Raw genomic sequence first — 23,795 nt, forward strand, 5'->3', positions numbered from 1 at the left:
CAAGACCCTCTCCTGAGGGCTCTCTTTAATCTGCACAGCACTTCTATATGGTTGTTATTGTCCCATTTTATAGATGGGTAGACCAAAGCATGAGGAAATGAAAACACAGTTTTGAATCTAACACACTGGCAATGCCTGAGTACTCAGCTGCAGGAGGAGGAGACACTGCTTTGGGAAGCACTGATCTAGGAGGGAGAGTGTCCCGAGGAGGTGGGATAGAGGAAAAGTCAGACCCAAGTAAGATTTCAGGGCAGTCTATGGGTGCTGGAAAGACATGGAAACTGTGCAGTATCTTGCTGAAAGGAAAGGATCATTGAAGACCACCTTGACTCAGTTTCCTGTTGTTTTGCCCAGGTTGAGGCAAAAAGGAGTCTTTCCTGGTTCTCCCCAGACTTCACAGTGGGAATAACAGTAAGGTGAAAATCAGGAAAGAGAAAGAGAAGGGAAAAGTAAGGAAAGAGAACAGAAACATAAAGAGAGGAGAGGGAGTCAAAACCTGGGTAAAAGTTCCCAAATTTCCTGCCTGTTAGAATCTCTTGGGCATCCTCAAAAACCATCCTTAAAAAAAATTTGCCCTCACCTATTATGATTTTACTGCTGTTGGGTGCAACCTTGTATCTGACTTGTTACATCCTCCAGGTGATTCAAATTTGCAGCAAAGTTTAGGAAACTACAAGGCTTCTGCAAGTTGCTGTTGGAAGGAAACAGCTAGAAATGGTTGTTCCACAGCCCTGGTAAACAACATGGAAAAGTTCCCCATATCATTCAATTAAGGGACCCCAAAGCAGCCCAACAGAGTAAGTACGTCATTTATCTCACTAGGTCACCTCAGTCTCCTTCCTGTGGCTCCTGGGGAAGCAAGTGTGCAGGTTTTGAGTTAATGAAACCACCAGAGCATGTTTTCTGGTTTCTGCAACGCTATGGCTCTAAACCTGATGAGATTCTCCTCACTTCTTTGGCAATAACTTCCCCACAGAGACTTCTACCTTCTTAAAGTGTTTGTCCTTTGTTGTTCTTGAATTTCTTCAGGGTGAAGTGCACTCCGTATTTCCGACCTAGCACACTTAATCTTACAGCAAAAGAAGACATCTTGAGGCATCTCCAAGGATGAGCAAAAGCTTAAGGTAGACAGTGGGATGGGTGAGGTTCCCAGAAAGGAAGCCCAGACATGTTCAGAGGCAATGACATGATAAGAAGAGACAGCTTATGCAGACTATAGAGTTGAACTTGAACCCTTGTTCTAATACAAAGAATGATGTGAACTTGAGCCACAAAACTTCCCTGCAGTTCAACATCTTCATCTTAAGCAACACAGGGAGATACCCTCAGTACATGAGGAGGTTCACACTTCCACTTCCACTCTGAGTAATATGTCATGAGAGCTAAGTCTTTTTTTTAAGATTTTATTTATTTTATTTAAGAGGTAGAGTTACAAACAGTGAGAAAGAGAGACAGAGAGAAAGGTCTTCCCTTCTTTGGTTCACTTCCCAAATGGCCACAACGGCTGGAACTGCGCCAATCCAAAGCCAAGATCCAGGTGCTTCTTCCCCGTCTTCCACGTGGGTGTGGGGTCCCAAGGACTTGGGCCAACCTCTACTGCTTCCCCAGGCCATAGCAGAGAGCTGGATTTTAAGTGGAGCAGCCAGGATAGAACCAGCCCTCATATGGGATGCACGCGCTGAAGGTGGAGGATTAACCTACTGCACTGAGGTGCCAGCCCCGAGAGCTAAGTCTTGATTAAGTGACCCCTCTCTCTCGTTAAAAGTGCAAATTTTCTATCTTCTCAGGCATAGTGTGATTTGTTTTGATTTTATTCATGGAAGGAAAGCAACCAGGTCTGGGAAAACAAAGGTACATTCATGATGATGTTGCTTTATATTCAGGAAGACATAGTTCCAATATCCAAACCACACAATTTATGTAGCAATATGGTTTCCTGCAACATCTTTCTCATATAGGTGGAAAGAAAAATTTTTAAAAAATACCCAAGCACATATTGTAGAGAATTATCCTACAAAAGGCAAAGGTCTAAAAATTAGAACAAGGTCTAAGAAGGATTGGAATTTGAGATGAGAGGGTGGCTGATTGCTCCACTTTTCTCTGTTTATGCTTATTGGGCTCTGAAATCCCCAGCCCTCCCGTCTGAGCATAGAGGTTAAGTAGGTAGTGATGATAAGTGCTACAGTGACTTGATGTACACAGGGCAGCAAGAAAATGGATTTGGTGAGCCCTGTACAATAGGACTTTCTGCGATAATGAAAGTGTATTCTGTCCTTGCTGTCCAATCTGGGATGCACTAACCATTGAGTAACTGAAATGCATGGTGGAAGACCTAAATTTAATTTTATATACTTACAATTTAAGTTAAATAGCTGCATGTAGCCAATTGCTACAGTATTACATTGAAAAGTTCTGAATTAATGATAAATGAATAAAACGGTCACTTAAAGTTATACCTCATGGGCCAGCACCATGGCTCACTTAGTTAATCCTCCACCTGTGGTGCAGATATCCCATACGGGCACCGGGTTCTAGTCCCGGCTGCTCCTCTTCCAGTCCAGCTCTCTGCTGTGGCCCGGGAGGGTAAGGGAGGATGGCCCAAGTGCTTGGGCCCTGCACCTGCATGGGAGACCAGGAGGAAGCACCTGGCTCCTGGCTTCGGATCAGTGCAGTGCCAGTTGTAGCGGCCATTTAGGGAGTGAACCAACGGAAGGAAGACCTTTCTCTCTTTCTCTCTCTCACTGTCTATAACTCTACCTGTCAAATAAAAAAAAAAAAGAAAGAAAGAAAGAAAAGTTATACCTCATAACCAATTAGGACTGGCATGAAGTAGAACAATTATTATCTGGCTAAATACCAACAAATCAATGCAAATTATATCAAATCAGAAAACAGTAACAAGTGCTTATATGGGAGGCACTCTGGACCTTATCACTGGTGCTGGGGTGGTAGCAGATTAAAAGGCAATGAAATTGACTTAAATGTCAGAATGTCAGGGGTAGCATAAAGAACGACTCTTCCCCTCACCTTTGTTTTTTAGAAGATGGATTAAAATGTTAGCATATTATATGACAAACATCATTCTATACCCTTTATATATATATATATTTTTTTTTTTTACAGGCAGAGTTAGAGAGAGAGACAGAGAGAAAGGCCTTCCTTCCGTTGGTTCATTCCCCAAATGGCTACTACGGCCGGCACACTGCACCAATCTGAAGCCAGGAGCCAGGTGCTTCCTCCTGGTCTCCCACGCAGTATACCTTTTATCTTTGACTCTATCAATTATCCTACAAAGTAGGTTATTATTTTTAATTCCTATCTTTACCAGTGAATAAACTAAAGAAGGGATAGGGTAGTTGTCAGCTAAATAGAAATGGTGGAGTCAGAATCTGAATTGATGCAGTCTGGTTTCATACACCATGGTTCAAAAAGTCTTGTTACAGGGCTGACACTGCAGTGCAGTGGGTTAAAGTCCTTGGTCCCCTGCACCCATGTGGGAGATCCAGAAGAAGCTCCTGGCTCCTGGCTTCAGATCAGCTCAGCTCAGGCCATTGCAGCCATATGGGGAGTGAACCAGTGGATGGAAGACTTCTCTCTCTCTCTCCCTCCCTCTCTCTCTCTCTCCCTACCTCTCTCTGTAACTCTTTCAAATAAATAAAAAAAAAACTAAAAAAGAAAGTATTGTTACCTACGAGTTAGGGTGAGCAATAGAATGCCTTTGATGGAAGGCTGGTGTGTTCAGGGTTATCTATATCACTTTAGAGGACATTTTCTGTTACTCCCACAGATTACCTGAGACTGGATACTTAATGAGGAGAGGTTTATTTATCCAATGCTTCTGGAGGCTTTGAAGTTCAAGAGCACACTGCCAACATCTGGAAGAACCTATGTGCTATGTCCCAACATGGCAGAAAAGCAGACAGGCAAGTGAGCTCACACTGAGAGACAGCATCAGGTGAGAATGTGTTTTTATACTGACCTGCTCTCACCATAACAGCATGAATCCACCCATGAAAGTGCAGCCCTCATGACTTAATTGCCTCTTAAAAGTCCCATCTTTCAACATCATCACAGTGGTAACTAAAGTTGTGGAGGGAGGTAGTAGGAGAAATAATTTCAGCTCTAATTAGTGAAAGCAGGTGAACACCAAGGACCAAAGTAAGGAGTGTGCAGGGACAGAGGCAGAGGTAGAAACCTGGTGTCCTGAAAGACTCATTTTGTCAACTGGCCTTTTTCCCATGCATTCTCTGATCTACCAGTTCCTTCTCAATCTTGAAAGACAATGGGAAGACGTTATTAGGTATGTGCAAAACAGTACACATCTTGAGCTAATAAGAAGAAAGGAGTGCTTCTGTTTTACATTGAAGTAAATTTCTGTTAACCCAAATTGTTTTAACTATCACATCTTACTCTTACAGAGATCAAAATTCAGGAAATTCTTTTTTTTTTTAATTTCATTTATTTGAAAGGCAGAGAGACAAATAGATATTCCATTTGCTTCTTTATTCCCCAAATGCCTGCAGCAGCTGAGGCTAGATCAAGCTGATACCAGGAGCTGGGAACTCAGTCTTGGTCTCCCATGTGGATACCAGGAACTCAAGTGCTAGAGCCATCACTACTGCCTCCCAGGGTGAACAGTAGCAGGAAGCTAGAATTGGAAGTGCAGCCCAGACTTGGACCCAGACTCTCATATAGAATGCAGGCATTACAAACAGCATCAAAACACCCACTCCAAAATGCAGACAATTCTTAGTGGCTAGGTTCCTCTATTCCAATCCATTATTATTGTCCATTTTAGATGGTTCTACATTTCTGTATTCTAGATAATGTTGTGAACAGCATCCCTGCTTTTTCATCATAGCATCCATTATTTTCTTAGAATAAATTCCTAGATCTGAGGAGGGTGCAGGTGTCCAGATAAGACCATGGCGTGCACTGGTTGGGCCAGTAAGAATGCTGAGGAGGTCCCTTTCCCTGATGACAAAGTGAAGAAATAAGCATTGCTCAGGATCCTTTGTCCCCTCTACTTGCAATCAAGAGGGAAAGAAGAGTATATCTTTTCATCCTTTCCTGTTTTAGTATCTTATGAAACCAAAGATGTTGAATCCAGGTAAAATCAGGAAACATCTGAGCTGCCCATAACTTATTACAGCCAGTCTACACTTACCACAGAACTTGTAAACAAGGCATCCCCCCCCAATATTTATAACATTACAAGTTCAATAGCTCCCAGTAGTAACTCAATGTTCATGGCAAAATGTATCACAAATTCCAGATTAATTATGTACTATTTGGAAGAATTCACTCGTTTAGTAAATATTTACTTTGTCTAATGTGTCTTGAGATTCCGGGGTTATAGAACTAGGAAAAGAGAAGAAAACAATATTTGATATTCTGGTTCATTGTATTTCTGGTTTATCCTTGTGCAATATTTTTAAAAGAAAAATAATAATTCAATAAATATTAAGATCAGGGTTCAAGTCAAGATCCAGCTTATTAAATATAAATATGCCTCATTAACATTTTTGGCTCAGCATAGTCGAATTTTATTTTAGTAGTATGGCCCTTGGGAACTCTTTACTTGATAATACAACATCAAATTCTTAGCACACAAAATCCTTTCCAGTTATTCTGCACATCCTAAATCCCTAGAATTACTCTGGATAGCTTCTTCCTTCTGACATGCAATCACCTCTTGGTTACCCATTCTACTTCCTAAATACTTTTCAAATAAATCGCTTTTTTTGTCATGCCTGTGGCCAGAATTTCAGCTCAGAGACTTCATTTTTTTTTCTTGTACTATTGCAATAGATTCTAATGTGATCTTGCCTCCAACTTCTTTTCTTTCCAATCTTTCTATAGTATAAGTTTTTAAAGTTGAAATTTAATTCAAAGCTGTACAGTGAGAAACTGTCAATGGTTCTCACTGCTCATAGGGCATAGTTAAAATTCTTTATAGGTAGATATAAGGCAGAACAGAGCTTACGGAAAGCCCCAGCAGGGAGAATCACAAAGTAGGCCCCTGGAATTCCAGAGTGAGGCTGTGTCATCTGCAGTAGAGAAGCACATTTCTTTGGACAAAGATCCCTTGGCATGTTACTGAGTCCTGATAATGACAGAATACATTGCCATGTAACAATAAGTGACCATGAATTTGGAACTGCCTGTTATGAGCAGGGTTCTATTGGATATGCTCAGTCACAAAGGCATTTACACCACGCTGAGCTTCAATGAGCACTGTTCTCTGGAGCCCATGGAATGCCTACTTCATAGGCATGAGATCTTGCACAGCACATTACAGCATCTTCCCAAGACCTACCTCACAGTGAACAGGTGCAAGATTGGGCTCAAGATCTGGGATCCACTGCTGTACAACATACTGTACCACCCAGGAGCAGCTGCCTCACAAAACACGAGACAAGCCTTCCAAAGGTGCAGCCAAGCTCAGAGGTGATCCTCTGAAAGGATGTAAGGATGCAATGCTGTCCCTCGGGAGGCAGCATTTCATGGTATCAGAGTCCTTTATATGATGCTGTGTTCTGAATAGAAAGAGTACAAAAGCCCCAAAACAAAGGGGTATATAAGCAAGAATGTCCCCTCTTACTGTCACTCCCAGTGACCAACTGTGAGATTTTCTGCTTCCCATGAACAAAACATTGGGCTGTGTAAGGTTACAGGTCTTGGTCCACAAGATGGTGCACTCTTGTCAAAAGGCGCAGTGAGGCTCCCACTGAACTACGAGTTACAGTTGCCACCAGGGCACCTTGGATTCTTTGTGCATAGAACACACAAAATATCACAGTAGCTGGATTAACAGCCTCTCATCAGCAGGAAGAGATGCACTGCTCTTTCATAGCATTGGCAGAAAGGAATACAAAGGAAACCTGGGTGGACCACAGCACTGCCTCCTGGTTCTCCCTTACCCAACTGTAGTTGTGAGTACATGCAACATTTCCATCCCCATTTCTGAGAAGGGCATTACTACCAAGGTTTCAGATCCTCAGGAAAAAGTATTTGGGTCACAATTTTATGGAAGCCATTAAGACTAACCCTGGTGAAAATTAAAGATGTGGGGAACTCAAGTTGGCTGGTGGAAGAAGTAGAGGATAAGGCTCCACTGTAAACCCAAAATTAACTCTATTGAGGAAGGGATATATTTTGTCCCACTCATTTTCTTTTCTGAGTTTTAAGGAACAGTAGCCCATAGAAGCCATGAAGGTGCTGCTCCTTAAACTTGAACAGAGCAAGAGGTGTACATGAGACAAATAATCAACCTCTCAGAACTCTGATAGTGGAGAGCACACTCCACCTATGGCTCTAGCCCCTGTACTTCAAAATCCATCAGCACATTGGCACTGAGGCCTGTCTTCTCGCAAGCTGCTGCTGCAAGCCAATGACAGAGTATGGCAGGGATACTCAGACAAGGCCATTTGGGGAAGAGAAGGCATTCTCCTGAGAAGTATCCTTGGCTCAAGATCAGCCCTGGCAAATTTCATTAGAATTACAGTAAGTCAAAAAAAAATCAACAAAGAAACAATAGAGCTAATCTACACTATGGACCAAATGACCTCACTGATATCTACAGAACATTTTATCTCATCCCACAGCTGCAGAATACACATTCTTTTCATCAGTGCATGGAACTGTTCATTGGATAGACCATATTCTAGGCAATAAGGCAAGTCTCAACAAATTCAAAAAAGTTGAAATCACACCATATATCTTTTCTGACAACAATGGAATGAAGCTGGAAATTAACAACTTAAGGAATTCTAAAAAATATGCAAACACATGGACCCTAACAACACACCCCTGAATGAATAGTGGGTCATAGAAAAAATTTAAAGGGAAATAAAAAATTCCTGGAAATGAATGAAGATGACAACACAACATATGAAAAATTACAGGATACAGCAAAGGCAATGTTAAGAGGGAAGTTTATAGCAATTAGTGCCACATCAAGAAATTAGAAAGGCATGAAATAAATGACCTAACAATGTATCTCAAGGACCTAGAAAAACAACAATGACCCAAACCCAAAATTAATAGGAGGAAAGAAATAATTAAAATTAGAGAATAAACAAAAGTGAAACAAAAATTACAAAAGATCAATAAAATGAAGAGCTTGATTTTTGTAAAAATAATCAAAATTTATATACCATGACCTAAGTAATCAAAAAAAAAAAAAAAGAAAGAAAGGGGAAGATCAAAATGTAAAGAATCATAGCTGATGAAAGGTGACAGGAACAGTGTTTTTCTCTTCCTACTGTTTGTTGAATTCTTTACTTAGTGGAGGGTCAAGCTTTTGATTATAAAATAAACCAAAAGTATGTCATTGTGGAATTTAAAAAAAATTAAAAAGTAAGGAAGAGGGAAGGTGGGAATGTGGACAGCAGAGAGGGTAAGGTGGGAAGTATCACTATGCCTCTATATTTGTATATATAAAATGCATGTCAGGGCTGGCACCATGGCTCACTTGGTTAATCCTCCACCTGCAGCACCAGCATCCCATATGGGCACTGGGTTCTAGTCCCGGCTGCTCCTCTTCCAGGCCAGCTCTCTGCTGTGGCCTGGGAGTGCAGTGGAGGATGGCCCAAGTGCTTGGGCCCTGCACCTGCATGGGAGACTAGGAAGAAGCACCTTGTTCCTGGCTTCAGATTGGCGCACGCCAGCTGTTGCGGCCATTTGGGGAGTGAACCAACGGAAGGAAGACCTTTCTCTCTATCTCTCTCACTGTCTGTGACTCACTGTCAAAAAAAAAAAAAAAGATTGCTAAAATGCATGCAATTTGTTCACCTTATATAAATAAAAAAAGAAAAAGAAAGGCAACAATGCAAAGAAAAAAATTACAGTTTAGTCTAAGAGCCTTTCACTCAAAACTTTCCTTCCTTCCCTCCCTCTCTCCTTCTTCCCTCCCTCCCTTCCTTCCTTCCTTCCTTCCTTCCTCCCTCCCTCCCTTCCTCCCTTCCTTCCTTCCTCTCACTTCCCTCCTTTATCCCTCCCTCTGTGCCTCTGTTCCTCTCTGCTTCTTTCCTTCGCAAGGGTAAGGCCTGCATTGCAATCCGACAGTTCCCCCAGTCTCCCCTATTTCCAGCCCCATTCCTTCAGTGATATTTCCCATGATAAATTTGCCCTCCCCTCCAAAAAATAATTCCATCTCAACACCTGCTCCACAGTCGATCCTGAAGCCTCTCTAGGCTCATTCCTTTTTTCCTCCCAATAACCCTCTGCCAATGGTGCACTCCAGAGATAGCATGCTTCTGCAGCCATGACTGGGGAAATCCTATACTACTCCTGCAGAGAAGGACCCCCTCTCTATGCTTTCTCTGTAGGAACTGAGGTTTGTAGCCAGGTTAAGCACCAGACTTTGGCTCAACATTGTTTCCCCTATTTCTGTTTTTGCATAGCCGGTTCAAAGAGATCTATCCAATATTCCTCCATGTCCTACCCAAACTTGTAGGGTTCCATCTATTTATCCCACACAGTATGCATCCCATAAAGTGTCTCTTACCCACTAGACAGTGACAAAATCTAGAATATGTGTCCATCTGTAAGGAACAGTGACTCCTCAGCTCTGGCTGAATGTTGCTGTGACAGCTTGTCAGGTGAGCTTCATTAAGTTTTTAACAAACCTCAGAAATACAGATTTTTATTGTGAGATTGCTACATTTGAAATGTTATAAACTGACTCAAATTAAAACAAATCCCAACAGGAGGAAATACAAAGTATATCCACTGGCTGCTTTGGTTCATGTCTGCCAGTTGGTGTCCACACCTCTAAAAGGCAACACTGGCCACAACCAGGACCTCCATGAATGCACTATAGGAGACGGAGCCACTTTGCAATCTTAAGAAACTAAGCCACTACTATTTTAGATTTTGTCTTTTTAGTTCACGGGGCCCTTCACAGCCCCACTCTACTGCAGAATGCATTCACCTCACCAAAGAGGCAATGAATTCATTCTCTCTGTAACAAATATTTTCTGAGAACTCAACATGGGCCAAGCCTTGTGCTCACCTATGGAGGCTCATATTTGAATTACAGTAAGGCTTTATCCTCCAGAAATATCATAATTTAGTGGGAAAGACAGAAATGTAAAAAAGTACAATTTTATTTGAGGAGTGAATTTTATTAATACATTTTTCTCTACTAAGGACAAGCATTTTGATTTCTCAAAGAAGAATAATATCTTTCAAACAAAATTTAAAACAAAATAAAAAATACTATTTTCCAAAATACCTTTAAACCATACCCTTGATGTTTTCAAATTTTAATGGATGAGAAATCTTATAATTATGTAATTATACATAGTGAGATTTAAGAAATACGATAGTAAGCCATTTTCAAAAAATTTTAGTAAATGTTTTAATAAGACTTCAATAACATCACTTCACATTTGTAGTTCATTCCCATACTCTAAAATTCCTTTATCTAAATAGTGGCACAAAACACAATTTGAGGAGAAAACAAAAAAAGCACAATACAATCTCCTTAACTGAACATCTATGCTATGAAAGCTCCGTAACTTTTAAAGTCCGATTTTTTGTAAGGCAAATTTTAAAAGATACACAAATACAACACCAAGTACTTGGCTATAGATTCCGGGATTGCCAAAGATGTCCATCTGCACATTGGGCCACTCCTGGGCTCCATCTCTTAACTTACACACATTTACAGGGAATGTATTCTCATTGTGTTGTAATGTACAGTAAGCGGATAGAGTGCAGAATGAGAGACTTGAAATTGTTCCAAGCACCTCTTCCATTTTTATCCCTCAAAGCCCACAGGCACACAACAAGTCAACTGCCAGGTACATCCTAGTTCCACAAACTAGATAGGTGAGCTCCACTTCCCTAACGGCCCTTGCCAACACTTTAAAACACACAAATTGAAACTGCTCCATGTCAGTGAGTATTGGGAGGATTTTAACAACTGAATTAAAAGGCCAATCAATTGGTAAATCCCCAGGGGAAGTGCTAATGCCAGGGAATAGATTAACTGTTAACTGATTTCAAGAACAAATGGAAAGTGCAAATCTCACAGAAACGAGATGGCAAAGGAGAATAAATAGATGAACAAATGAAAAATAACTGGGGGTTGTGGAAACTGTGGTAAGTCTGTAGCATAGTTGAAAATTAATTTTTTTCTAACGCCTTTTTTCTTTCTCTCATCAAGTTTCATTTTTCTTTATGGAGGAAAAAATTGGGGCTGGTTTATTCTCTTCATCTATTTTCCTATCTAATGTTGTAAGAAATTAGAAGGTAAAAAACACAACCAGTACTTGGGTACAGGCAAACAGAAGGTGGACTTTGTAAGTGCCTAGGTACATTTTATATCTATTTGCATTTTCTTGTCATGTATAAATATTCAAGAACATGTATGGTATTTCCTGCAAAGTATGTTTAATTCCATGCCAATTTCCCCTACTATATAGTACATTGCTTGGTCAAATGTGAGTGAATCAATTTATTTCAAAATATCCCACCCCATGCTGCCAACCCACTTACTAGCAAAATGGATTTAAGAAAGCCTATAATAAAAGATCCATAACAACTCTGCTAAATAAAACAAGCAAATGAAATTCATGGAAATGAAAGAAAATTTCAAAACTCAGACAAATGTATTGACTATGATCAAGCAATAAGCACACTTCCAAGTTTCCTTGAAGGAAAAGACAGAAATAAAAACCCAGTGGGTGATATCAATCTGGTGATCTTGGAAAAGATTTCATGCCTATTATCAAGAAACAGTTTCACCAGGTGCTAAGCTCTGATACCTTATCAAGATACTTTGAAAACATCTTGATTTTATGGCCATAGTCAATGGGTCTCAGAGCTGACCTTCCATCAGAGGGCTTGTTAAAACAGAGTGAGGGCCCCCTCTCAAGAGTTATCTGATTCAGTTGGTCTAGGGTAGAGTCAGACTCTGCATTCCTTACAGGTTCCTGGTGATGTTGTGGTTATTGGTATGGACCACATTTTAGGATCTAGGGAACATAGAACAATTCCACTCCCTCCATATTCAATGACTTCTTCAGTAGACATTCTAAGACCTGAAGATATTCTTCATGTAAGCACTTCAGCAAAACATGGCAATGTAACCCAGCCAAAGCATTTATAAAATTAATGAGGCCATAATGAAGAATGGGATGGGAGAGGGAGTAGGAGATGGGATGGTTTGCCAGTGGGAGGGTGGTTATGGGGGGAAAAACCACTATAATCTAAAAGTTGTACTTTTGAAATTTATATTTATTAAATAAAAGTTTTCTTAAAATTTTTTAAAAAATTAATTATGCCAAATATACAGCTTTCCCATGATCTAATCAGAAAACATAGATGAAACTTGAGAGCAGTCTTAGATACAAATGTAACATACATGCCTTGGCCCTTCTTAATACAAATGTATTGTACATCATCTGCTCTGATAGAGCTTAGACAGGAGCTGTTAATGCAAATTCATGAAATACTGACTCACATTAACAATAGCCTCGTCTTACCCATGCAGAAGGTTGGTCTCCTGCCAACATCCAAAATACATTCAAATTCAATTCCAAAATCAAGAATCAATGACCTTTAGACAATCTGCACTTGTTTTTTTTTTATTGACATGTGGAATGGGAATTAACATTGGATCTTTGTCTCACTCTATGGAGAAGTAAGAGTTGCTTTTCATGAAAACAACCTCATTTGTCTTCCAAAATCACTGAGAGCTAAGCTGCACCTTAACTCCTGTCTCAGACCACTGTCTCCAACACTTACTGGGAACATGGTGGTCAAAAGCACTTGATGCCACAGGAAATAACAAGTGCATTTAACAAACTGCACCCAGATATAGCTCACACACACAACACAAACACACACAGATATATACCAAAATAAATTCATATTTTAATTTCATTTCTCCATTTTGGAAATGTCAGAATTCATTTATTTTATATTCTATTGCTTGTGTATGTATGTGGCCATATGTATATGTATATATATATAGTTTGTATTATATATGTATATACATACATAGTTTGTATATATATGGCATTTGTGCATATGTGTATATATGTTTGTATATATATGTATATATGTTTGTATATATAAGCAATAGAATACACACATACATACAAACAATTGAATATATATCAATAGAATAATAAAATGTATATTTGTATATATACTTATTTATTCATTTATGTTTATATTTATTTTGCTCTTTTACTTATTTATATATTTTTATTTATGCATTTTTCTCTATATTTTGAGTTTTCTCCCACTTACTCTTCTAGGCCAATAGTTCACCCTGACAGTGACCTTTAGTGTGTATGGATCCCTCTGACAGTCTAATGAAACCTATGGATCTTTTTCCAAAATAATATAAATGGCATTACAAAATAGTATAAATTATCCAGATTCCAGAATCCATAGGACTACCAAGAAAACCAATTATACTTAAGTATCAGCATCAAAAACCCAAATATACAAACTCCATGACAAAGTAATATAACAATTCTTTATTATGACATTAAATACCAAGCCCTAGTGCAGGTAATATCAATTATAATTTCAAGTAGTGATGAATATAAGTGATATTCCAGGTGTCTGTAACACTGTAATGGTATAAGAAAATATTTTTTCAAAGGTTTATTTATTTATTTATTTGAAAGTCAGAGTTAAACAAAGAGAAGGTTCACTCCCCAACTGGCTGCAATGCCTGGAGCTGCACTGATCCAAAGCCAGGAGCCAGGAGCCAGGAGCTTCCTCCAGGTCTCCCACACGGGTGCAGGAGTCCAAGGACTTGGGCCATCTTCTACTGCTTTCCCAGGCCATAGTAGAGAGCTGGATGGGAAGTGGAGCAGCTGGGATTCGAACTGGTGCCCATATGGGTTGTTGGCACTGCAGGTGGCAGCTTTACTCGCTGTGCCACAGCGCCTGCCCAAGAAAATATTTTTGATTTCTAATGATGACAGGTCACAGATACTACTAATACTTTTACTGTGGTTTCATGAGAAGAAAATGAAAATACAGATGTATCTTTTTATTTTTATTTATTTAATTTTTTTTTATTTCTTGACAGGCAGAGTGGACAGTGAGAGAGAGACACAGAGAGAAAGGTCTTCCTTTTGCCGTTGGTTCACCCTCCAATGGCTGCCACGGCCGGCGCGCTGATCCGATGGCAGGAGCCAGGTGCTTCTCCTGGTCTCCCATGGGGTGCAGGGCCCAAGTACTTAGGCCATCCTCCACTGCACTCCCTGGCCACAGCAGAGAGCTAGCCTGGAAGAGGGGCAACTGCAACAGAATCTGGTGCCCCGACCAGGACTAGAACCCGGTGTGCCAGCGCCACAAGGCGGAGGATTAGCCTAGTGAGCCACAGCGCCAGCCCAGATGTATCTTATTTTCTGAAGTAAATGTTATATTCTCCTACAATTCATGAACAAAAAATTCCATCCAGTCCTAATATTACTGCACAATTGTTTTTAGATCCCATTCCTTTCTCTATTCCATCACATGCATTAACTGCATACATATGTGAAAGTTCATTTTAACAAAGTGGAAAATGTCAATGACAACATAGTCATCAGGGCCCACGCTGTGGCGTAGCTGGTAAAGCACCACCTGCAGTGTCAGCATGCCATATGGACGCCAGTTCGAGTCCTGGATGCTCCACGTCTGATCAAACTCTGCTATGGCCTGGGAAAGCAGTGGAAGATGGCCCAAGTCCCTGGGCCCCTGCACCCGCATAGGAGACCTGGAAGAAGCTCCTGGCTCCTGGCTTCAGATTGGTTCAGCTCCAGGCATTGCAGCCAAATGGGGAGTAAACCAGTGGAAGAAAGACCTCTCTCTCTCTCTCTCTCTCTCTCTCTCTCTCTCTCTTTTTCTGCCTCTCCTTCTCTCTGTTTAACTCTGACTTTCAAATAAATAAATAAATACTTTTTTTAACTTTTATTTAATGAATATAAATTTCCAAAGTACGATTTATGGATTACAATGGCTTCCCCCACATAATGTCCCTCCCACCCGCAACCCTCCCCTCTCCCACTCCCTCTCCCCTTCCATTCACATCAAGATTCATTTTCGATTCTCTTAATATACAGAAGATCAGCTTAGTATACATTAAGTAAGGATTTCAACAGTTTGCTCCCACACAGAAACATAAAGTGAAAAATAATAGATGATTTTTTTAAATGATGATGAAATCAGATCAGACCTATTGTCATGTTTAATCCCAGTGAGAGTCAAGTTGGGAGTTGATAATTTCTTTTTTTTTTTTTTTTTTTTTTACAGAGGATCAGTTTAGTATATATTAAGTAAAGATTTCAACAGTTTGCACCCCCATAGAAACACAAAGTGAAATATATTGTTTGAGTACTCGTTATAGCATTAAATCTCAATACACAGCACATTAAGGACAGAGATCCTACATGAGGAGTAAGTGCACAGTGACTCCTGTTGTTGACTTTACCAATTGACACTCCTGTCTATGGCATCAGTAGTCTCCCTATGCTCCAGTCATGAGTTTCCAAGGCTATGGAAGCCCTCTGAGTTCTCCGATTCTTACCTTGTTTAGACAAGGTCATAGTCAAAGTGGAGGTTCTCTCCTCCCTTCAGAGAAAGGTACCTCCTTCTTTGAAGACCTGTTCTTTCCACTGGGATCTCACTCGCAGAGATCTTTTGCCAGAGTGTCTTGGCTTTCCATGCCTGAAGTACTCTCATGGGCTTTTCAGCCAGATCCGAATGCCTTTAGGGCTGATTCTGAGGCCAGAGTGCTGTGTAGGACATCTGCCATTCTATGAGTCTGCTGAGTATCTCACTTCCCATGTTGGATCACTCTCCCCTGTATTTATTCCATCGGTTAGTGTTAGCAGGTACTAGACTTGTTTATGTGCTCCCTTTGACTCTTAGTCCTTTCATTATGATCAATTGTGAACTGAAATTGATCACTTGGAATAGTGAGATGGCATTGGTACATGCCACCTTGATGGGATTGAATTGGAATCCCCTGGTATGTTTTTAACTCTACCATTTGGGGCAAGTCAGCTTGAGCATGTCCCAAATTATACATCTCTTCCCTCTCTTATTCCCACTCTTATGTTTAACAGGGATCACATTTCAGTTAATTTTTAACACTTAAGAATAACTGTGTATTAATTACAGAATTAAACCAGTCATATTAAGTAGAACAGACAAAAAAACTACTAAGAGGGATAATGTATTAAGTTGTTCATTAACAGTCAGGGCTATGCTGATCAAGTCACCATTTCCCATAGTGTCCATTTCACTTCAGGAGGTTTAAATAAATACTTTTTAAAAAAAGAAAACATAGTCATCTTCTCACCCTGGGCCCCCCATCTATCCTTTGCTCCCCTTTGTGGAAACAATCACTATTAGAAATTTCTTGGATAACTTTACCATTTACTAAATTTTTTAAAAGATTTTATTTGTTTGAAAGTCAGAGATACACAGAGTTACACAAAGAGAGAAGGAGAGGCAGAGAGAGAGAGGTCTAATGGTCTAATGGAATCTAACTCCATTCTTTTTTTTTTTTCAAAGATTTTATTTTTATTTTTATTTTTGAGAGTTAGAGTTACAGACAGGAAGAGGTAGAGACAGAGAGAAAGGTCTTCCGTCCATTGGTTCACTCCCTAAGTGGCCGCTACGGCCAGAGCTGCGCCAACCCAAAGCCGGGACTAGAACCGGCACCCATATGGGATGCTGGCGCCACAGGCAGAGGATTAACCTACTGCACCACGCTGCCAGGCCCTAAATTTTTAATTTTACAAATACTTTGCCTTAATTCTAGAGAATTTTGTTTTGCCATGAAATTACTTTAGACCTTTTTAAAAATGATCATCTTTTTCCTCCTTCCTTTCTACATGACTAGCACCATTTATATCTCCTGCTTATTATTTTCTGGTGGCTGGATCCCCTTATGTTGGTGTCCATGGCTTATTCATTACTCTATTTGCACTCAGAGTTCAGATCAAGCTGTTGGAGTTCTTGACAAGAAACTACTGCATGACAGTGGGTAAAGGCTGGCCCAGCTGGCTGCTGGTGGTCCTGTTAAGGTCATCAAGAAAGTCCCTCTAACGGGAAGCCTCCTCAGTAGCTAAAGAGAGTATTCTCATATGTGGAAGCAGCATCCTTGTGAACACTGGCTGGAAGCAATTTCAGGGTAGCCATAAGACAATACACACACACACACACACACACACACAGCCATCTGCTATCCCCATCAGATCATAAAATAAAGGACAACTTTCCAAATTAGGAAAGCCAGCACTTCATACAAAAGGGCAAATCTGCCCAGGAAAAAAAGGGTTTGGCACATCATAGTCATACGAATAACAAGAACATGTAAATAACAGAGAAAATAGATGGAGGAGAGACAACTGAAGGAATAAGGAGAAAACTGTCTTACTTTCCCAAAAGATTTCAGTTGGCAGAATTGGCAGTTAGTATTTGCTAGAATAAAGAAAAGCTATTGTTTTTGTTTATCTCAAAATCCTTCATCTTCCCGTTATCATTAATCTTACCATATTCTCTTTTAGTATAGTTAGTTTTTTTTTTTCTTAATGCACTCTCGGGTTTGCTAGAAATAATCATCAATACAAAAAGAAAATTCTTTTTTCCCAATATTTACTTCTCCTTTTTCTTGTCTTATATTTTCTTGAACCTCCAAAAGCCTGGTAATAAGCTTTCTTTTTTATTTTAATTAATCTTGAAAGCTTCCAGAAAAAAACAGCATATTACCAACAAAGGACAAAAAAAAAAAAAAAAAAAAAAGACTGGCATTATACTTCACCTGCACATTGCTGAGAGAAAAGGATTTTTTTCTTTGCCTGTATAAGGTATCACTCAACTCCCAGAATCAAAGAAAATACTGAAGGTAATTTAACAACAACTCCAATGACATCATTGTGCTAATATTGATACAACACTTTGCTAGTGCCAGTTCTATTCTAAGCACTTCCATTTATTGTGAGTTTTCTAGAAAAATGCCCTGCCATTCATTCTTTCTCTCCCTCTCCATTCATGCCATTCCTCCAACTCAAGGTACATTGTGTTTCCTACCTCCTAGGTTCTGGTAGAAGTAATGCTATACCAGCTCTGAGCCAATGCATGATGAAGACCAGCAGTTTCTGTCTCATGGAGACCTCAGCACACAAGCAATGAAATTATGCTTGATGGAACAAAAACATAAACCTTAGTCATTCTCACTCATTGCCCAAAAGATAGATAAACATTGGAATTTATTCCTTGCCCTTGACTCTCAATTGGGTCTCATACCCTACTGCCTTTACACCCCCTCATTCTTCCCCAGGTTTCTAAGGCCCCAGATGGCCATCTGAAAGAACAGTTCCAGGAATTCACCTCCGCTTGCTGCCCCCAACCCCGACCCCACTCCTAGCCCCCCTAAAATATAAAAAGGCCTTGCCCCTGGGGGTTGGGCCTTCAGCCACGTGTTCCATCAATGTGCATGCTGGCTGTCGGCACCCACCTCTGCGAGTTTATTTTCTCTGAATAAATTCAGTCTCGCTATGGATTCTTACACTGCCTCCTCTCTATTCTGCACCTCTTTTCCTAACATTTTTGGTGCCCCGTTTGAGGAGGCACCAATCTGCACCTCTTATCCTAACAGTTCTGATGGAGAGAGGGGCTTCATGGAGGAGCACTGAGCCGTGTGAAAAGCTGGCTGGAATATCCATCCAAGAAGAACCTTCAGATGATTCCAGCCCTTGCTGCCATCTGACTCCAACCTCCTGGGAGCTCCTAAGCAAAAACTTCCGAGCGAAACTCCGGCAATCCAAAGAAGCAGGAGCGGCAATAACAAATGGTTGCTACATTGCTCTTTGAGGTAGTTCATTATGCAGCAATAGATAACCAGAGTGTTTATATTAATTCATTTCATCTTTCCAAAATTCTTATGAGGTAGCTCTTAATACCCCCATTTTAGAGATATGAGGACGAGGGCCAGAAAAGTAAAATAATTTTCTCAACATTATGCAGCTAGAAAGAAAATCCTTTGAAATATGAAAATATAAACCTTATGGTTCATTTGAGAAAAAACTGAGAAAGATTCTAATGCAACAAAAATAAATCAAAGCAGAGACCTCAGGAAAGAGGATACACGAAAGAAGAAAAAAACAGTAGTGAGAAGAGTATCTTGCAAATACATTATAAAATCTAAGTGACTAAGAACATATGAATCAAATGCTAAAGATTTCTGAAATAAGAGACAAACTACAAGGATATAGTAATAGTTGAAAAATGAAAAAAAAAAACAACACAGGAGCTGGGGAAAGGGGGAGAAAAAAGAATGAATTTCCACAAGATAGAAATGGACAAAATCGACTCAACAAGTAGAAAATCAAACATACTGATTATTGTAGGAGAGACTGGGGAAGTGATTCATTTTCTACCATTAAAAAAGAGAGTAGAAACAGAGAATTTCACAGTTGAGTAACATATAATTTATAAAAAATAGGAATATGTTAATTTAATGATTCCAATCTACAGAAACTGAAAAAAAAATCTTCTAAATCCATTTTATGAAACTGGGTTAGTTTTAAAATCAACACTGATAAAGGTAGTATAATAAAACTGCACAGCACTCTCACTTGTAAATACTTGCAAAAATTCTAAGTAAAATAAATATAAGCACATAAAATCGAAAGTATACTAAGTGAATGTTACCAATGATTAGGTGGCATTCATTTCAGAAAGGCAGCTTCTACATCAGTAAATGCATTAGCATCATTCATTATAGCCACAAATGCATGCTGGGACCATGGCTGGCTACATCAATAGGTTCAACAAAAGCATTTGGTGAAATTTCACAGCCATTTTTAAAATACTGCAAGTAAAATATGAGTGGAAAGAAATATCTTGAATGTGAAAATATGTAATCAGCTGCAAGCATCAATCCAAACTATCAAATGTTAAGAATAAGATGGGGCACCTGCTATTATCATTATAATTCAGCAGTAATTTTTGAGGAAAAGAAAAACAGTTAAAATAGAGTAAACAGAGGGACAAAACTTTCCCTTTTTCCTAATGACATTTATATTCCTAGAATTTTCGATGCTAGCTTAAAAATAAAATCTAATTGAATCAATTAATGAATTTGACCAGCTGGCAGAAAAGTTTAGAATTTTTCTCTATATCAATAAAGGAAATTGAATGAAATAATAGTATTTTTTTCTTGCTGTGGTTGATTTCTTTTTTTTCTAACTTTTATTTAACAAATATAAATTTCCAAATTACAGCTTATGGATTACAGTGGCTTTTTCCCCCCATAACTTCCCTCCCACCCACAACCCTTCCATCTCCCGCTCCTGCTCCCTCTCCCATTCCACTCACATCAAGATTCATTTTCAATGATCTTTTTATACAGAAGATCAATTTAGTGTATATTAAGTAAAGATTTCAACAGTTTGCACCCATACAGAAACACAAAGTGTAAAGTACTGTTTGAGTACTAGTTATAGCATTAATTAAGAATATAGATTTTTATAATATTGATTCTTCCAATCCATGAACATGGAAAAATTTTCATTTTTGGGGGTCTTTTTCTATTTCTTTCATTAATGTGTTATAATTTTCATTGTAGAGACCTTTCACATCCTTGGTTAAATTAGCCCCAAGGAATTTAAGTTTTATAGCTATTGTGAATGAGACTGGTCTTTGAAGGGCTTTCTCAGGCACAGCACTGCTAGTATATAAGAATGCTATTAATTTTTGTGTGTTGATTTTATATACTGCAAATTTACCAGATTCTCTTCTTTTTTTTCCTAGAACTTTTTTTTAAGCCAAACAAACTTCATATATTTCATAAATACAACTTTAGAAATGTAGTGATTCTTCCCACCATACTCTCTCTCCCACTCCCACTCCCACCTTTCTTCCTCCTCTCTCTCCTATTCCCATTCTTATTTTCACTAAGATCTATTTGCAATTAACTTTATACACATAAGACTAATTATATACTAGGTAAAGAGTTCAACAAATATTATGGAAAAAAAAGCTCCAGTCCCAAAAGGACAAATACCATATATTCTCCCTGATCTGTGGTAACTAACAGAGCACTTAAAAGGTAATCTATAGAAGTGAAAGATGCTTTAAGATGCAATGACTTTGAACAGCCCTTGTCTCTACTGTTGAGGAAGATTCTCTTCTGAGTCCGTACCACGTAAATGACAATATATTCTTATTGCATACATTAGAAAAAAGCAATGGAGCGAATAATGAGGACTCATGGTGTACTTGTAATGCTTTCTTCTTATTTTGGATGTTGGTTATGAGTGTGATCAGATAAAAAATAATCAGCTGTACACTTACATGTATTTCTTGCTATATTCATTGTATTTCAATAAAATGTTTTTAAAAACCCCTCATACATACATTTAATAAGAATCCTAAAGTTTTAAATGGCTATAATATACTTTTAGGAAAGATTAAGCATCCAACATATTTGAAAAAGAAGAATGAAGGCAGGTGCATATCAGAAATAAATTCATTAGGACCAAAACATAGCATAGTAATAAATAGTAGAACAGACTGGTGATCCCAGAAATAATTTCCAGGATCAATGGAACTGCTATGGTCTGAATGTTTGTGTCCTCTCATAAATTCATATGTTGAAACGTAATCCCCAATATCATGGTATTAGAAGGTAGTGCCTTTGAAAAGTGATAAGGTCATGACAGCTCCACTTTCACAAATGGGAATTAGATCCCTCATAAAAGAGACGCTAGAGAGATATCCTTGCTCCTTCCACCATGCAAGAACACAGTTAAAATTCACTGACTATAAGGAAGTAGGCCCTGGTCAGACAAATCTGATGGTACCTTGATTTCAGACTTCCCAGCCTCCAGCACTGTAAGTAATAAACTTCTGTCATTTGTAAATCATCCTGTCTAAGGTATTCTCTTACAGCAACATGAACAGATTAAGACAAAACACTCCCATGACAGTGTTATGGTCTATTGTGGAGAGAATGGTTCATTGATAAATGGCTCATGCACAATTGTTTATTTCTATGGAAAACACTGTAAATGAGGCTCCTGTGTCACTTCTTATTGTAAGACCATTAGAGCGAGTTAGTCTTGCACCACCTCAAGAAGAGATAGCTGAGTAAGGAAAGTAACAGAGAACGTTTGTTATAAGAATCCCCCTGTTTCTGGAATGCTTTGTCCACAATTTAAAAGTATAGATGGAGAATCCTGAGCCCAAGATTAATTCTGCTTTGGAGGCAGAATGGCTTTTTAATCAAAATGTAACATAAATATAGATGTTTTCAGGTGGAGCGAAGTGTGCATATGAAGGGAAGGAAGGAGAAATGAAACTGTTAAAAGGCATGCACAATAAATACAAGATGCAGAATATGATCTAATTTGTAAAAATTATTTAATACCCCAGACACAAGTGTGTGTGTATATATATAAAGAGGTAACTATTGTTAGTCACTTTTTTGTTTCTACAGTAAAATACTCAAGATTAGCTAATTATGAAGAAAAAAGTTAATTTGGCTTATAACTCTGGAAGTTTAATTGGGCAGTGACATTGGTTTGGCCTCTTATGAGGGTGACAGTGATGAAGTGTGGAGTTCAGGGGAAGAAAGGATGATAAGGAAAGCCAGAAAGCAGAGAAAATGGCAAATGGCTGGGGTCAACTTGGCTTTAGTAGCCAACCCTCTTAGGGGAACTTCCTTCCTAGGCCTAGCACTGCCCATCATGTCCAAAGGGCCTCCCACAGGCCCAAATCCTTCACCATGATTGTATTAAATTTCCACCTTCTTAATATCATTAACTGATGAATTCAAGGCTTAAACATCAGCACATGTTCAGCAGCCACACCTTCTTTAAACAGCAAAGACTATAAAAAAAAAGGCATTCAAATGTTATTTGTGCTCATCGGGGAGGCACCAATGCAGTTTCAGATGATTTTTACCTCATATAATCAGAAGAAGAAATGAATTCATTAGCAAGAACACATCCAAAAGTATGCAATATAAACTTAGAGATACAATTTAAGTTGAAAATGTATTTGAAATGGAGGCCAAGTGTGCATGGGAGTGAGGGGACTTCATATTATTTTTGTGAAGTTTAATTAAGAAGAGAATGAATGTTCATAGCACAGTGCCTGAAACAAAGAATAAAGATGACAACTGTTCTGTTAAATTCTTTCCGGAAGTGCAGAGGTCACCTGCTCATGACTCTGTCTAGTTATAGCAAAGCTGGGATCCAGAGAAGCACTAATGGCTGTAAAATCACATCCAACCAAAGGGAAAAAGACCATCAGCCAAGTGCTTGCTCTGACTGTACAGAGAAAAAAGATGACATCATTGAGTCCAGAGTTGAAGCACACAGACTCACTTCTGACTTTCAAAGTTACAGACTTTATGTACTAAAAACGTGACCATGTAAGCCCATTACTGCATTTCTTATTTTAGGCTGTCAGTCCACCCAATTTATTTTATTTTATTTTTATTTATTTGAAAGTTAGAGTGAAAAGGAGGCAGTGGGAGAGAGATCATCCATCTGCTGGCTCACTCCCCAAATGGCTGTGATAGCCAGGTCTAGGCCAGGTCCAACCCATGAGCCAGAAACTTCATCTGGATCTCCCACACAGATCACAGGAACCCAAATATGTGAGCCATTGTCTGCTTCTTTCTAGGACTGCATTAATGGGAAACTGAACGGAAGCAGAGGCAGGATTGAATCCCAGGTACTCTGATACGGGATGCAGGCATCCCAAGCAGTGGCTTCACCTACTGCACCAGAATACCTGCTCCACAACATTTGCCC

At 39.2% G+C, this 23,795-nt stretch overlaps 1 protein-coding gene across 6 annotated transcripts in view; it reads right to left on the reverse strand.

Annotated features, from left to right (window-relative positions):
* Positions 1 to 23,795, reverse strand: part of LYPD6 (LY6/PLAUR domain containing 6) — a 160,282-nt gene that overhangs the window by 69,788 nt on the left and 66,699 nt on the right. Inside the window, exon 1 of one of the 6 annotated variants that reach the window (XM_070070934.1) lies at positions 5,987 to 6,105. The exons of the other annotated variants lie outside the window; for them this stretch is intronic. The gene's annotated coding sequence lies outside the window, so the exon portion shown is untranslated. Of the gene's footprint in view, positions 1 to 5,986; positions 6,106 to 23,795 lie in introns of those variants that run through there. 6 annotated transcript variants of the gene reach the window in all.

This window comes from Oryctolagus cuniculus, chromosome 3, assembly GCF_964237555.1.
Source record: "Oryctolagus cuniculus chromosome 3, mOryCun1.1, whole genome shotgun sequence".
In the NCBI taxonomy this organism is placed as follows: Eukaryota; Metazoa; Chordata; class Mammalia; order Lagomorpha; family Leporidae; genus Oryctolagus; species Oryctolagus cuniculus.